Source organism: Mirounga leonina, unplaced genomic scaffold, assembly GCF_011800145.1.
Source record: "Mirounga leonina isolate KUSES-001 unplaced genomic scaffold, KU_Mleo_1.0 Mir_93, whole genome shotgun sequence".
Classification (NCBI taxonomy): Eukaryota; Metazoa; Chordata; class Mammalia; order Carnivora; family Phocidae; genus Mirounga; species Mirounga leonina.
The window spans coordinates 3,612,333-3,630,023 of record NW_023270854.1 but is presented as its reverse complement, the minus strand read 5'-3'; positions in this window follow the sequence as shown (position 1 = coordinate 3,630,023).

Below are 17,691 nucleotides of genomic sequence, written 5' to 3'. Positions count from 1 at the left end.
TCCTACCTTTTCTTCCACATCCTGTTCTCCGTCAGCTGCAATTTTATAAGGTTGTTAACATTTACATTATGTCCTACAACCACAAACAAATTTGTTCAGGTGGCTTCCCAAAGTTTAGAATGAAAAGGCTGTGTTTATGGGTTATATAAATAGTGCTCAATAAGGGCCAAGGAGAAAACGAGGACCATTTCCTTCTCTGCAGGTCCAAAGGGTGACTCCTGGACCAGCGTCAAAATCAACTGAGTTCTTAAATGATGTCAGGTCCCTAAAATCAAGTTAATTCATTCACTTGCACTTATTTATTACATGGGTATTATGGACCAGACACTTTTCTAGGCACTGAGAACATAGCAGTGGATAGAAGCGCCCCGGACCCTTGCCCGGTGAGTGTATACCCCATCGTGGAGAGGCAGAAATGAGACAGGATACATAAGGCGCCGATCTAAACAGACACAAGTGAAGCAGGTAAGGCGGATAGGCAGTGTGGGTGGGTATCGCAAGGTTTGACAACATCGCTGGGAGGGCCTCACCCAGAAGGCAGCACGAGTAAAGACCAGAATGAAAGGAACAAGCCGTGTGCTGATGTAGAGGAGGGACACGCAGAGGGAGAGGGCAAGATAACTGAGGCCATGAGAAGGGTCAGGTGTGCAATTAGGGTGAGGGGAGGACGGGTGAGGGCCCTAGGGTGGAGATGAGGGGCACTGATCCATAGATCCATGGGATGTTGGTCCTGGGGGTGGGGACGAAGGATGATCAGGGTTGGAGAACTGGAAGGAATGAGCTAGAGAGGCAGGCAGAGGTGGTCTGGAAGATGCTACTCAAAGCCAACATCGTGGAGGGTGCATAATCTGGTAATGAAAGGCCTGGGGAGTGAGCCAGTTAAGGCAGACAGCGAAGGTGGTCACTGGAGGAGACGAGGTCTGGAAGCTGAGGGGCCCGGGCATGGGAAAGGTCATCTCCAAGGACACTGGCCCCTCTGAGAACCATGACTGGAGTGGGATGGAACTCAGTGAGCTGGCCGTGATGGCGGCCGCCGAGACTTCCACAAGGAAGGGTGGCCAGCACTGCCGTCTGAGGGCAGGAGGTTCGGGCTGCGTGCTGTTGGGGGCGCGTAGCTCCTCCAGAGGCAAAGAGAGCTCGCTCTCCACTCTGCAGCTGGGGGGCTGTGGGCAGCGGTGCTGGGGGCAAAGCCGGGAGTGGGGCTGATGAAGGGGCAGGTGAGGAGGTGGGGGTTTGCTTGTGGCCAAGTGAGTCATGGGGTCACAGAGTGGGAGATGGGGCCTTCTGGGGACTCGAGCCACGAGCCGGAGAGGTCCTGCACGCCAAGCTGGCCCCTCAGGTGGGTGCGGGAGGCTGGCCAAGCCGTAGCGGGGAGGCTGGGGGTCTGCCAGGGGCACGGGCAGCTCTAGGGTGCGCATGGGCCCTCGCTCACTGCACAGTCCCGGCCAAGTCACTGAGCCCCCTGGGTCACACCGTCCCAGCGCACAGCGGGGATAGCGGTGGCCGCCTACCTGCCCGTGCTGCGCAATGGCATGGGGTCGGACCGGTCAGCCGCAGAGGCCGGCAGGGGACAGTCAAGACCCAGGCTTTACTGGGAAGATGCCCATGACACCACAGACCCCTGTGCTTTGTATTGTCCCTTTTTTGGGGTCCTTTCTTCTTTTTCTTAAAGTTTCTAATTGCTTTTCAAAACAGTAATTCAGAGTTGATGTTCTCCCCGCCCTCCCCGCCTTCCTTGTCGGGTGCACCTGCCACCTTCTTCCTGGGGCACAGGGGCCTGTGGTCCGGGGCAACCCCGCGAGCCGCCTGCCCCTCTGCTCACACAGCAGCTCCCCTGCCTCTTCCTGACCACGTCTAGGCCTGCTCCTGCTGTTTATGGTACTGATGTGATTTAAATATTCTGGGACTCTGTTATACATCTGTGTGCAAAATGAATTAAGATTCCCACTGAACTAAGATTTACTAATTTGAAAAACTGATAGCGGCTGAGAAATATGTTGCTTCCAAACTAGGGGCCAAAACAGCTGAAGAAATTATTACATCAGCGAATCCCACTCTCCCTCCCTCCCCCCTCCATCCTTCTCCCCCATCCTCCTCCCCCGTCTATCCCCCTCCCTCTCCCTCCCTCCTCCCCTTCTGTCCCCCTCCCTCCTCATCTTTCCTCCCCCCTCTGTGCCCCCCTCCTCATCCCTCCTCCCCCCTCTGTCCCCCTCCTTCTTCATCCCTCCTCATCCCTCCTCCCCCCTCTGTCCCCCTCCCTCCTCATCCCTCCTCCCCCCTCTGTCCCCCTCCTTCTTCCTCCCTCCTCATCCCTCCTCCCCCCTCCGTCCCCCTCCCTCCTCATCCCTCTCTCCCTCCCCCTACCCTCTCCTTTCATCTTTCTTATTCTTTGTCTTTGTTCTTCTGCACTTTTACTCCCTGAGGACCTCAGCAGAGATGGGTGGCAATAATCGCACATGGCCGTTCCTCCGTCTGGACCCGAGAGCCTCCCGTTCTCTGTCGTCACACTGGGGCAGCCCTCTTCCTTAGATTGTCCTACTGTGGTTCGAGGTGACCACAGTGGAAGGCGAGGATACGCCGCTCTGGAGTCTGATGGACGCGGCCCAGACACCAGCTGGGTCACGTGGCTCTCTGCTTAGCATTTTGGTGCCTCAGTGTATCATCTGAGAAAGGGCAGAACCGTAATAGTAACTCTCGGGGACGGGAGGGCAACGGTGTTATGGAACACCCAGCTCTGAAGGCGGACACCCTGCCTGCATGCTGGACCAGCCTGCCTCTGGCTGGGTGACTTTGGTAAGAAACTCGCGACGCCGGGTCTTCATTTCCTCCAGAGCAACAGACCCTGGAGAGCGTGGCGGGTATGGAGTGTGCCGGACGCAGTGAGCGCCAGGGACGGTAGTCAGGGTGATGGTGGCACACACGGAAGAAGAGCCTCGAAGGAGGGGCACCTGGGGGCTCCGTTAGTCCGAGAAGCGTCTGCCTTCGGCTCAGGTCATGATCCCAGGGTCCCGGGATCGAGCCCCACATCGGGCTCCCTGCTCAGCACGGAGCCTCCCTCTCCCTCTGCCCCTCTCCCTGCTTGTGCTCTCCCTCTTTCTCTCTCTCTCTCTAGCTCTCTCTGACAAACAAATAAATAAAATCTTTTAAAAAAAGAAGCTAGAAGGAAACGCTGTGCAGGTATTACGGGGAGTTTTGTTTTACTTCTTTAACGTTTCCCCACGTTTTACAGAGCGAACAGGCATAACTTCTATCAGGACAAACGTTATGAAAATAACAGTAGCCGCCATGTCTGCCTATCCATCCCCTTCCAAAGCCTACCCCGAACCCTCCCTCACTCCTAAAGCCTTTGCTTATTATACTTGAAGTTAGAAAGTAATGAGGTGTATTAAGAATCCACATTTATTTTATACTTTTTTAAAAAAAGATTAGTTACACACATTTATGTGCTGCAGAGTATTATTCTAAAAGTTCAACAGAATGTTTATAATACCTGGGTGGCCAGTCTGTGCTCAGACCCAGTCTGGTTGAGGGAAGAAGACATTGCTGTTAATAAAAAAGGCTTCCAGTGAAGTATGCTGGTTTAATTGACCTTCCCCCAATTCTGATCACTATTCAAATCCAGCAGAAGCATCAGCAGACTCTTTTCAGAGCTATTCGCTTTGTAAATACGAAGTTATTTCTGTCTAAAAATATGCAAAATACATTAGAAGGTAATTGCAAGACATTCAGGATTTCGAGAAACTTACTTTGATGACTTTTAATGGCAAAATATACTATCTTCCATTGGGCACGAGTTTATTTTGTTAGTAATGCTAATTGTTCAAACAGCCCTAAATGGCTTGAAAAACCTGGCAAACACTCCTCTAATACTTCTAAGCAGATGGACAAATTTCTAATTAAATCTAAATTTATTCTTGATCTCTCCCTTCTTTCAGAAAAAGGCGAGGATGGTGGTGTGCTCTGAACCCTCAACGTCAACCCTCCTTCCCCACGCATCTAGAGCAATGCTTCTCAAACTTCCCACGGACAAGGGTCAGCGTCATTAATTTTTAAAAATCATAATCAGATTGAGGATAGTACTGGTCTGGAACGTTTGCTTCATCATTTTAAAATTCACAAACTGTAGTGCCGCGAAGATCGGCAGAGCTGATCATGAGCGATAAACACTTATTTTGTACGCTGCCGAGGTCCTGCCTGTTTTTGTTATTGTGGTGCCTTATTATTGTGGCGCTGGATGATCATATTCTTTTTGTGGGTCATCTTCTCTCCTTTGCTTTTCTGAGTCTTATGCCTATGTACTCTAACGTTATTTTGGGATGAGTTTTTTCCATGTCCTTGGACCACTGACTTGGTTCTCTGTCGTGTTTGGGCCACAGAGACTTTGAAATGTTATCTGTAGGCTCCTCTTCTCTCTCCCTGGTTTCTCTGTACCCAGCACGGCTTTTCCACTGGGACTCCTGTTCCTTGTCAAGGTTGGGGGTACCGCAGATGTAACTGCTCTTGGCCCGGTTCTGTGCACGTGCTCTCTCTACTCCCTCCACGCTGCAGATGTGTAGCCCCCTGGACATGACTGAGTTCTCCTCAGCCCTCTTTGTGACCAGGGGAGCCCCACCTCAGCTCCTCGATGAGGATGATGTTCCTTCCCCATCACCCATGGGGTGTGTTTGGTTCTGTTACTGCACAGGGGCTGGACTTTTGACTGCCTCGGAACGCTTCTGGAAGGGAAAATTCCTCCAGACCCACTTATTTCTTTTCTTTTCTTTTTTCTTTTTTCTTTTCTTTCCTTTCTTTTTTCTGGTCCACAGTACTGTTCATTATATATTTGAACTTGGCTAGATTTTTCTAGATTTGTTTTAAAGATTTTATTTATTTATTTGAGAGGGAGCAAAATCTCTCAAGAGATTGAGAGAGCAAGTGGGGGAAGGGGCAGGGGTAGAAGCAGATTCCCTGCAGAGCAGGTAGCCGGACATGGGGACTTGATCCCAGGACCCTGGGATCCTGAACTGAGCCGAAGGGAGATGCTTAAGCCACTGAGTCACCCAGATGCCCCTAGATTTTTCAAAAATGTTTTAGGATAGACATGTAAATCAATGGAACAGAACAAAGAATCCAGAAATAGACCCCTCCTTCCGCACGTACACTCAACTGATTTTGAAAGCAATGCAAAAGCAATTCAAGGAAGGAGATATCAGCCTTTTCCACAAGTGGTGCTGGAGAAATTAGGCACCCATGGGCAAAAAAAAAAAAAAAAAAGAATATCAACCTAAACCTCTCATGTTGCACAAAAATTAATGCAAAATGGATCACGAATTTAAATGTAAAATAAAACGTTTTGAAAAAAAAAACAGGAGAAAGATCTTTGTAATATAGGGGCAACCATAAAGTTCTTAGACTTGATACCAAAAGCACAACTTATAAAAGGGAAAAATGGGTAAATTGGACTTCATAAAAATTTAAAACTCTTGTCGTGATAGATCCTGTTAAGAAGATGAAGGGCAGTTTACAGACTTTGAGCACATATTTGCAAGCCGCATTGCTGGCAAGGACTAAATATCTACAACGTATAAAGAACTCTCAAAACTCAAAAGTTAAAGAACAAAAGTCCAATTAGAAAATGAGCAAAAGACAGAGAGAGACATTTCACCTAGAAGGTGATGACAAATAAGCACATGAAAACATGTTCAGCGTCAGTAACTGTCGGGGAAATGCACATTAAAATCCCAACAAGATATTATACGCCCATCAGCATGGTTAAAATAAAACAATAATGACAGCACCAAATGCTGATGAGGATGAAGAGAAATGATCACTCAAACTTCGCTGGTGGGCATGTAAAATGGCACAGCTGCTTTGGAAAACAATTTAACAGCTTCTTAAAAACTAACCATGCAACTACACCGTGACCCAATAATTCCACTCCTGGGCATTTATTCCAGAGAAATGAAAATTCATACTCTCATAAAAACCTGCATGCAAATGTTTATCCCTGTTTTGTTCTTAATAGTCAAGACCTAGAAACAACCTAGGTATCCTTCACTGGCAAATGATTACGCACCCTGGGGTGCGGCCACGGCTTGGAACACTACTTAGCCATAAAAAGTAGTACATTATTAGGAGTACATAAAAAGGAGCTACGAAAAGGATTATTAGGTGGATCTCAAGGGGTTTATGCTGTGTGAAAGAAGCCAATCCCAAAAGGTCATATATTGCATGATTCCCTTTGTATAACATCACTGAAATGACAGCTTTATATAAATAGCAGATTGGTGGTTTCTAGGGGTTAACGATGGAACAGGGGCAAGAAGGAAGTGCGTGTCCCCATGTGGGGTGTCATGAAGATCCTGGTGGGTTTGGAAATATGCTGCCTTGACTGGATCAGTGTCAATATCCTGGTTATGGTGTTTGACTCTAGTTTTGTAAGATGTTAGCATGGGAGAACAGAGCATGAAGGATACATGGCTCTCTATGTCTTCTTTCTTACAACCACAGGTGAATCTACGATTGTCTCAGAATAAAAGGGCTAATTAAAAATATTTTGTCTCTCCCTGCTGGCTTTAAGTGCAATGAAGAGATCAAAGTGTGAGCTTACAATGTCATCTGACTAGAAGTGAACACATTGGTAAAAAATGATGGTAAACCAAAGTATTGCCTTCAAAGGCAAGTGTATGACGTGGGTACCATCTGGTCGGTGGTGAGGGGGGATAGATGGGCTCCAGGAGAATTACTGCTAAATGGCCTCCTCTCTGCTTCATGACATTGGTGGAACAATGGTGGAGTCCAAAAGCCTTCCTAAATTCTAGAAACACTGATTCATGAACGCTCGCACACACACAGTCCAGCCCATGCAACACGTAAAAGTTGCAAAATGAGAAAAGGAAAGGAGAAATAAAGAGAAGCCCCATATGCTGGTTTTTCTTCGAGAGCCTCAGTGCTGAGGATACGGGGTCCTCCCCTCCCGTCGGGCAGGGCGGGCGGACTTCTCTCCGGACAGTTTCTCTTGGGGTCACACAACAGTTTCTGGCCAGTGTACTTTTCACCTACGAGTTTCTCCCTGTGAATTTTGGCACCAGCAAAAATCGCCCTTCTTTCTTTTCCTCTTTCTATTTTTAGCACAAAGAACATTATACTTTATCGAGAATCCAAGCAGGCCGTGAAGCATGTTTTCTGATTCACTCTGATTCCAGAGCTCAACCCCTTCCCCTCTTGGCTCTGCTGTCCTGCACACCCTGAATTTACACACTCCGATCAATTTATCCGAGAAACTCCTGCAGCTCCCCGTGCCCTGTGCAGGAAAACCCACTCCAATGTCTTCCCTTTTTCTCCTTTCTTCTCCTCCTCCTTTCCCTACTTCTTCCTCTTCCTCTCCCCCTCCCTCCCTCTCCTCCTCCTTTTCCCTGGGAGACGGAGATTTCTTTGTGCTTGGGGTGACTGATTGAATTTTACCTGAGCTAAATTATAGTTGCACATTCTAGTAATTGCAGAGGGCCACACAGAGAAACAAAGCATTGACTGCTGTTGTGCTGGGATTTCCCAGATGTATAATTTCAAATTGATATGAAAAAAAGCCTTGCAACGCATTAATAATAGCATAAAATGTAACTCAGTTGGCCAAGGGTGAGCGGAGGCTTTATTTTCTTAGCTACAAAACAAGCTATGGACCTCAAGTGACTAGCATTTATTGTTCGAATGGGTTTTCTATTGCATACCATCTGAAACACAAAATAAGAAGAGATTTATACTGAATCCTGTCCCCATTTACAGCGCTCTGCACCATATACCCAGAGAGCACATGTAAAATGTGAAAGCACCGGGTTGTTGGTATTTTTCGCCTCTGTACTCCGTAGTTCAGAAAGCAGAAGGTTTTTCTGTAATTCAAAAGCACCCATCCACATCTCGTGGAAGAAGCAGGTCACCAGGCTATTTCTTTTCTATGGTGGCATTATTCTGTACCCAGTGTCTGACAAATAGCACTCTTATGATGGAAAAGAAAGAAAGAAGAAAGAAAGAAAGAAAGAAAACAAGAAAAAAAAAATGAAGAAAATCACTTAGTTCCCTAAACATCTGAAGGCATGGGGCCATGACAGGTTGTTCTATTTTGGAACTTTATGGACACGTGTGAGTGTGCCTGGCCATGTGTGTATGGAGCGAAGAGAAGGCACATATGTGTTTCTGAACTGGGCACAATGAAGTGATGCATAATTGTGTAACCTACTGAAACTCACAGGGTATGTAAATACGGCTAGAGAACATACCTTCCGTTGCTCTTCGCCACACGACTGCTTTATCCCTTCAGACTGAAGCCCCCTGAGAGTGTCCATGCCGATGGGCTGCCGGCTGAGCCAATAACTGTTTGGTGGAATAGTATTGCGGTAGCGTTTCATGAACATCATTTTTCTGGCTCTTTACAACAACCGGGAGCGGCTTTATTTTCTCTATCTCCCAGGGGGTGAGCTTGAGACACCTAGAGGTTGGGACTCGAAGAAGCGGTGGAGGCCACGTGGTTCTGGAGACCGGACCCTTCCTCTCCTCCATGGGCCTGGCGTCTCCACAGTTCAGGGCGGGGGCCAGGCCAGCTTGGTGGCCCCTTTCTGTCCAGGATGTTCTGGAAGATACTGTCCACACTCCTCACCATGACAAGGGTGCTGTCCCTTCAGCATCTGATGGTCTACCCTTTTTTATTTTTATTTATTTTTATTAATTTGATAGAGAGAGAGAGGGAGGGAGAGAACAAACACAAGCCGGGGGAGGAGGCAGAGGAAGGGGAGAAGCAGACTCCCTGCTGAGCAGGGAGCCCGATGCGGGGCTCGATCCCAGCACCCTGGGATCATGACCTGAGCCGAAGGCAGACGCCTAACGACTGAGCCACCCAGGTGCCCCATGAGGGCCTACCCTTAAATGGGGTGGGAAAGACGCATGAATTGGCCCCAGGGTTTGCATGTTAGTGCACGTTTTTCCCCCATGGTTTGCATTCAGGATTCCTCATAAGATGGAACAGGCCTGAGTGCCTTTGGCCAAGGAGAGGCCCAGTGTTCTTCATGTTTCCAAGGAAAGAAAGAGTGAGAATTTACTTTCATAAAGCTTCAATTCCTTAAGAATGGCGCTGACTTTTCTTTGTGATGAATGTGGTAGCAGATGCTCAGGATGCTGCTCAGACTGGGGGGCGCGACTGGGGGATTCCTTGTAAGGACACGGAGGTGGGGTCAGCCAGCCTGGTGGAGGGAAACCCCCTTCCTCTGCCTTGTAGCCTTGGCTGAATGGATGTCCACCTCCTAGGGCTGCTGGGAGCTGAGCTCACATGCCACCTCCTCAGAGATGTCACCTTCCCTGACTGACCCATGGGCAGCGGGCTGCCCTCGCCGGAGCTGGGTACTCTCCAGGGAGCTGGTTGCTGTGTGCATTGCTGTCCTCAGCTGAGTGAGATCTCTCAGGGTGGGGGATGACATCATGTCTGCTGAATCCAGCACTGAGGAAAGTCAGACAGAGGGCTGACACCCAACAAATACCGGAGAGAATGTGCGGAATCCTTACAAGCTGTAAAAACCCACCTGCTGGTTACCAGCGTTTTAGTAACCTCCTGCCATGTGTAGCGGTGGACGTTCTGTGGTGAACGGACGTGGATCTTTGGTGTCAATAAACTTACTGAATCCTTACTGTTCCTCTATCTGTGTATCATCAGGCAGATTACGTATGGCCTTTCGGACTCTTTGTCTCTTTTCTTCAGATGGTTTCTTCCAGAGGTACTTAGGGGATTAAATGACGGGTGAGGCTGTTAGTAGTTAGAAGCTGGTCCAGAAGAATCAGTTCCTCCCCACCTGAGGCCAAGCAAGGGGTGCCGCTGGAAGTCTGTGGCACCTCAAGAAAGACAATGGTCAGCTCTTTGTCGGGATGGTTGGGAGGGCGTTTGGCATCTCACACCTGGAAATCAGGAAAGCAGAATCTCCATGGGCCACAGACCGAATCTTTGTGACCCCCCCCACATTGTTATGTTGAAATCCGAACCCCCGGGATGGTGATATCAGGAGATGGGGGAGGTGGGTACTCATGAGGGTGGAGCCCTCATGAATGAGATTCGTGCCTTTATAGAAGAGACCACAGAAGGCTGTCTTGCCCCTCGGCCATGTGAGGAGACCACGAGCATTCTGTGGCAGGAACCTGACCCCACAGGCACCTTCATCTTGGACTTCTGGTCTCTGGAACTGTGATCAATCAATTTCTGTTATTCATAAGCTACCCAGTCTGGGGTCTTTTGTTACAGCAGCTGGAATGGACTGAGACACCATGTTACTTCCTCAAGAACCACTCTTCACTAACTGAAGACAGTTTGAAGCTCAGCACATGGCTTGTATGAATGTCACCCTGCGTTCTTGATCATACGGAGCGAGGACCCACATGCAGCAACAATAACCCCGTTCTACTGGACAGGTATACCTGTGGTCCTCAAAATGGGCCCAGGGGTGCCCAAGATACTTGTAGGGGATCCATGAGGTCAAAACTATTTTAATAATATTGAAATGTAATTCTCTATTTCTTTCATAAGTGTATTCCACAGGTTAATACAGATGACATTGGGACAAGCCAAGAGCAGAAAGAGATGAGAACCTGTCTTCTATTAAGCCAGACTTTAAAAAGATTTGCAGAAATGTAAAGCAATGCCACTCTTCTCACTAATTTTAGTTATTTTTCATAAAAAAGCCATAATAATGCATAATGAGTTTTCTACTGTTATTTTTAAATGAATTAATAAATCATGAATTTTCAGTTTTAATTTCTAATATGGTAAGCATCCATAGTTATAACCCACACAAACTAAAGTTATTTGGCACTATCTGTAGTAAGATATGAAGGTGTCCTAAGAGCAAATCATTGGAGACCTGTGGTTGTAGAAGATTCTAGAAGAATTCCTTCATTACTATGTGGGGCCGATGGGCTCAGCTCTTCTTCCTCTTGCTGAGGTGATGTCTCTGCTACTGTGGGTGCTCCTTTTACCTGCGCCTAAGTTAACAAAGTATGAGGTCCAAGGAGTTGAGGGAGGCTCTGAGGGCCAGCTCACCTCCGCAGTCCCAGAGCCCCACCTTGTCCTGGGATGCCACCAAGGTGGAGAGTGTCCTCAAGGTGACAGTTCCATCTCTGCATCTTCAGGGAGAGACGCGGACCCTACAGCTGACTTTCAGGCTAATGACCTTGCCGTTCTGCTCATTCAGATCTCATGTGCCCACGGGATGACAGAGAAAGACACTTCACAGCCATGTTGCTATAGACGAATCATGCTTTGAAGCCTAGGTACTGGGCTAAGGACTGAGGGACAGTCACCAAGCTCTGGTTGGAATTTTTTCTCCTCCCACCCATTTCCCCTTCCTATTGACCTTAGACCACATTCTTACAATTTCCTGATGTGTATTTCCAGGAGGCTCACCTGCCCCTCATACAATAGACTGTCTCTGGTGAGAACCCCGTGGTCCTCCAGAGATGTTTGATCAGAGCAAGAGTCCTGGTATGTAAATGTGGCATATGTGTGTGTGCGTGTGCGTGTGTGTGGGCCTCTCCCCATGACCCTATTTTCCCAGCAAGCTCTACGTTCATGGCGCGCATGAGAGTGAGGGTCTGGCTCGGAAGCCACCAGTGCTCTTCCTCAGTTGAGCGCTGAGGTAGGTGGTAAGCAATGACTTCACATACTTGGGGTCTCTTGTTATATCCAAGTTGTGAAGGAGGTGAAGTGTACTCCAACTTTATAGTTTGGGGCACTATTTAATTCCCTGCTGGGCTTAACTTTTTTTTTTTTTAAAGACCTTCCAAGAGAACATTCTTTACCTACCATTTATAACAAATACAAATTTAAGATTTTAAGCTGCATTTAAAATTTTTCCTTAGTTAGAGAATGAAATGAAAGACTGTTCCCTCAAAAAAATGGATTTTCAAGCAGGAGTATGGTTTTGGGGGTAGAGGGATTTAATATTTTACTATAATTTGTAGTGAATGAGCTCTCCATGGAAGACTGGCCGGGGGCAGTTAAATTTTATTAGTACTGTCCTTCACCCCCAGATAAAAAGGGGACAGTATTTGAGGATAACAGTGCAAACCCACATGTTGCGGGAGGGGCTGCAAAACTAACATTTCTTTAGGATGTGCATGTCTGAGACTGGAAGCTATTGGAATGGAAACGACCGATTAAACTCTCCTGTCACCCCCACTTCTTTCCGCTTCCAGGGGACTGTCCCTTTGGTGGAGACCTGCTACCGGAGTCTGGCAGCCAGTCGCCTGGGTGACCCAGATGCTCTTTTCAATCTCTAATTTCTGTGATTCTAAGCCCGACTTCATTGTCTAGGGAAGCACTTTCGAAATAACGGCGAGAAAAGTGTTTCAACACCTCTAACAAATTATAACAGTTGGATACAATTTGGATTAGATAAAATATATATTTATTTTATGGAACAAACATGTAGACAATAAAATTTTGTTTAACGGTAACCATATTATTCAGCGACTCCGTAATGGAATTCAAAACTTTATTATTGAATATTACTTTCCAGGTAACGTTGTGGAGCTGATGTAATTCTTCAGTTGTCTTTAGAATATTCCTCTACTCCTAATCATTTGTTCTGATGATTCTAGAAAGCTGCCACAGCAAGGGTGTGCATTGGGGCATGGCACTAAAGCGAAGACGGGTTCTCCAGGCGGGCAGCGGGATGCTGTGATGGCCCGCTCCCTCTGCTGGACCAGGTCAGGCCTGGGGGCGGACTGGTACGGGGCCGGGGTCTGCATTCCCATCTGTGACCAGGCAGTTTTCTCCCGGGGTTCTTGGTGCAGGAATACTTGGAGCTAGGGGCTAACACAGACCCTGTCTGCATCATTTAGGAGAGCCAGCTGCAAGTCAAAGAAAGTCTGGACGCAGCCTGACTCCAGGCTTGGACACAGATTCTTCCCATCTCGAATCTTGCTGTTTACACCTCCTGCCACCACGTACCACAGTGAAGGTCTTACGCCCTTTTTTGAGAATGAGAGAACCTTCCCTTCCTTCGCAAGTCTTGCTGGCCAGAATTGTGCTTCTTGCCCGTGCCCAGAGCAATCTCTCAGCTTGGACCAATTCACATTCATGTCTGGGAGTGGCAGAGTGGCTCATTTCCCCCGAAGTACAGGCCGCCTATAGAACAGTGGACCAAGTGCTTCTATAGGAAGGAAGGAAGATGAGGCCTGAGGGACCTGGGGCATGGCTACCGAGTAAGTTATCTGTCACCGCGTCAAACACAGACAACTGACCTGTTGCCAGAGGGGAGCTAAGATGGAAGCAGGAGCTAGGTTTTCCTGAAACTGGGGTGTGACAGGACCAAAGCAAGTATAAAACAGGGCGATTGGAAATTCAGACAGGGAAAATGCTCGTAAAGAGATGGCAAGAGGCTGTATTTCCATTTTAGTCTCAAGACCATTTTGTTGGTCATTTACTTTAACAGGATCATAAAGCTGCGGAATCCACTTTCTCTTGCGAGGTTCTTGGTCTCTCCTGCTTGGGGGATGGGAATGCAGACCCCGGCCCCGCACCACTAGGCGTGCCCACGTGACGGCTGTGAGTGAGCGTTGGTGGTGCCTTAAGAGAAAAATAAACACCAAAAGACCACACGGTACTGAAAAAGCAATTTCTGTGTCCTTGAGATACTCGAGTCAGGGTAAGAGGAAGGCCCATCTGTTACCTCTGCTGGGGTCTTTGTGCTGAAAGCCTGGGTGGACCAGTCCACAAATGGTGTTTTGTAGTATGTTTGATACATTTTTGTATTGCATGCACAACATTTCCAAGGAGTTTGGATCTTCCTTTCGTCCCCCGCCATTCAGATCAGCCTGCATTTCCCGGGAGTTTTTGCACTGTGTAGCGGGCACAAGGCTCTCTCGAGAGCTGCGTTTCATCATAAAAACCCACACTCCGGTGGCTCCATGACCATCAGCAGTCACAGCGTTTCCTTGGATGGCCTATGCCAAAGTGGCTTCTGTTAGGAGTTAAAACACAGATACACAGATTTTCTACTTTTTCCCCAGTGAGACAATAGTGACAATTTCCATAGTAAAGGTTTGGGAAGCATCTAAGGCTGAAAAACCTTATTAAATACAATGTTCTTGGTTAGACAGATTTCTACGGAGCGTGCAGGTGGGTCACGCGCCTTGCGGTGGAAAACACTGGTGTCCTAAAAGCAATTCGCAGACCCCTGTCCAATCTTCGGGACCCCAGAAAGTCGAACCACCTTGCTGACTCGTTCTTTCAGAAGGGAGAACACAAAAAAGGAAGGGAACCAGCACGTGATGTGGGTGACAGTTGCAACCTAGCTCTTCGACCGGTGAGGTTGCTAAAAAAGAAATATGGGGGTGGGGGCTGTTTATCTGGGGCACTAATTAAACAGATCCATTGAATTGGGCTTTAATAATTAGCAAGAGAAGAAAGGTCTGGGACGATCTGTTCCAAACATACAGATTAATTACATCGAATACATAAATTCTCATAGATACCGTTTCTGTTTCCAGACATGGGACATTACTTTTTATGATTTTTATGGCTCAGAAGTCCTGGGGTTGTAACACACGTTCTCAAAGCCGTGCTTTCATAAGGAAGTGGCTGGGTGGGCGACGGGCCGTCCCGGGCTTCGGGGGTCTCCTGCACGGCGCACACCTCTGGGTTGCAGTGGGGGGAAGCCCTCCCCGCCCCGTCCCAGGGAGCTCCTCTCCTCTCTGCACACCACGCGGCACAAGCATGGGGATCTCAGGCAGAATGGGCAAGTCAGAGGCACACAGACTCCCGAGTCCATAAAAAAGGTAATGGCCTCCTTTCAATAATTGTACACCTATAAAAAATAATAAAGAAGATACAGGGCCAAAATTTTATGGCATTTATGCTAATGTGCTTCTGAGACTTGGAGGGAGAAGGTGCCACTGGAGTGCGGGCTTGTTGCCGGGGAGGGTGACGCTGGCTCTTGCATTCCGGGTGCTCCTGTGTGTGTGGACCACCTGGGCCACGGCTCCTCGTCCTCAATCTGTACTCTGCTCAGCTCCCTACTGCATTCTTCAGGCTCTAGAATGTCCCGACGGTTGCAGCAAAACGGCTAAATTAACTTTTCCAATAGTAAATTGCTACGGAAATTCTTGGGTGGGATTGTGTTGAAAGAACAAAACGCTGCTGGCCTCCGATGGACTCTCAGATTTCACGCTGCATTGCGACCAGGCCCCGTGCTTCTTCTCTCGGACGGTGCAGGGAAAGAAGGGGGCGCTCCTGGGACGTTGGGACGGCGTTGACGGCTGTCCGGACATAGGACCCTGTAAACGCAGAGTGCCACGGGCTTGTCCTGGAGCTTCCTGAGGGGCAGCGGCCCGCGTGGTGTCGACGCAAAGCCAAGGTGACCCGATCCAACTTCATGCTTCTTCAACAGCCAGCACCTTCCCCATCACTAATGCAAGCGGCTCCCGGGACTGGTGTAGCTGAGGCTGACAGCATGCGAATGGCACACCTTTGGCTTTAATGCCATGTAAGCCCACATCCTTGTAGGGTTTGTGGCCACATTTAAAACGGATCCAAGTTTCTAAAGAGAGGCCTCCAAATTCCTACTCCAGTCATGGAAAATGATGGCGCGTTGATGGTGCGGACTCGTGGTTTTCTTCCCTTCTGCATGTGTGATCTTCGGCAGCCTGGACAAGTGCCTCTTCGGCAGCAATCCCGAAGACAGTCACCTCACCCCGCGGGTCGAGCCTGCTCGGAGCCCTGCCCATCACGCGCCCAGCCTCTTTTGAGGTCTGAACCAATTTCGCCCTGGAAGAACACAGCGCCGTGAAAACACAACAATCCTCCACAATATCTTTGACTTAATAGGTGAAGGTTTACGAGTAAAAAATGGAAATGCTTCTCCAAAGGGAGCCGGGCGTGCAGGTGCTGAGGGCTGGGAGCAGGACCAGCCTGGTCTTCCTGCTCCCACACTGCCTCTGGCTGGAGTCCCACCAGGACGACTGCTCTTCGGCCACTGGGAGACGGGAGTGCGGAGGAAACTCACTCAGAACCTTTGCTGCCAGAGCTCAGGATCGGTTAGTGCACCACAATATACATATTCATAATGCGGCAGTTCTAGGAGCCTGGGTAGGCATAAGGGACTGTTGAGAAAAAAAAGGTTGATTTATGATGATCTCAAAAACATGGTCTCCAAAGATGTATTCTGCAGTTCCGAGACCTCAGGTTTAAGCTCTATTAATTTTACAGACTGTCTGGGGTTACCCATCTGTTTAAAGGTTAACTGTCTTCACACTTATGAAATGGGTATTTCTGTTTTGGTTCTTACTTTGTTCCCGTTAATGATTTATAAAATACAGAATGCAAAGCCAGTGAAATCGCTTTAAATCTTCAGTATGAAACACCTACCTGATCAAGTTTTTGAGAGACACAAAGTATTATTCAAGTCCTTCCCAGTGACAGCTTGGAAATTCTTCTGCTCTACAAGGCTCATTTTGAATCAAGAGAAAGGAAAACTTCCACCCTACAGAATCTCGCGTCTTAGAAGGGAAAATCCATTTGGGTGAATACTGTATCGTGTATGTATGTGGGTGTTGGGAGTTTATTCCTGGATTCCCCCTTACGACATTTTTTCCTACGTAGAATATTACCCAAATATATGCCTTTCAATATCGGAACATTATTATCTTCTCCTGTGCAGTTCTGTTACATTTCCGGGGTTTTATTTCCTCGTATAAAAGAACACATAATTTTCCTCCCTTGATAGTTTTGGAAGTATGACAACTTGCTTTGCAAATCTGGTTTTGAAGGTTCCATGCTAAAAATTCTGTGACCTCAGACAATTTATTAGTCACTTGCTTAGCTTTGGTTCTACTGTTAATAGGATCAACTCAGGGAGGCAAGTCCTTGTATTTCCTTAGGTACAAAGAACTCCCTTGATGTGGAACGATGGCACCACACGCCCATTGCCCCTCGGCTCCACAGCGCACAGGAGCCCTGCAGTGGAGTCCAGGCGGGAGGAGGAGCCATCCACCTTCTCTGCTGTCTCTGGTTGGGTTGCTAAGCTTCTGCCAGAAGCTTGGCCACAGATTAGGGTTACCATGGTTACCCGAGAGTAGCCCCATGGGGTGGACTAAACTCTAGCTCTGTGCTCTAATCCAAACTTTTGATTGCATAATCTTATCAGGAAGTTTCTTGAGCACTTCCCTCTTCATATGCATGTTTATTATTCTACAAAATAATATACATATTAATACTTTCAGTGCATTGTAAAGCCCACATAAAATAGAAATTAAAGGGTGGGGGAAGTAAAAAAAAAACCTTTAAGCTATTTCCTTTTTAAAATGTATTAATTGTACAAGCTCATGTTTGCTTTCAGTTTGTAGAGGTTTGCATTCATGTTCTCGATGCTTAGCCATAAAATGTCTTATTAATTATAATGGCCTCTTATTTTCATTAATATTTCAGGGTACAGAATGAACTGAAGGGAGGGCCTGCCATTGACAATGGAACATTGGTTATATTGTTTGATCTTTTTGTTTTGTGATTTGGCTGAGAGGAGAGGGGTCCCTCTGGTTTCTTGTTGTTAGTCTCTGCGGTATGAGTACTATCTTCAAGTCCCCTGTTCTTTTACGAACCTTTCTGAAGCCACCTGCCCATTTTGTGGGGGTAAATTTGGTTAGAACTACACAAGAAATCTGTAAGCCCACTTCGCTCATCAC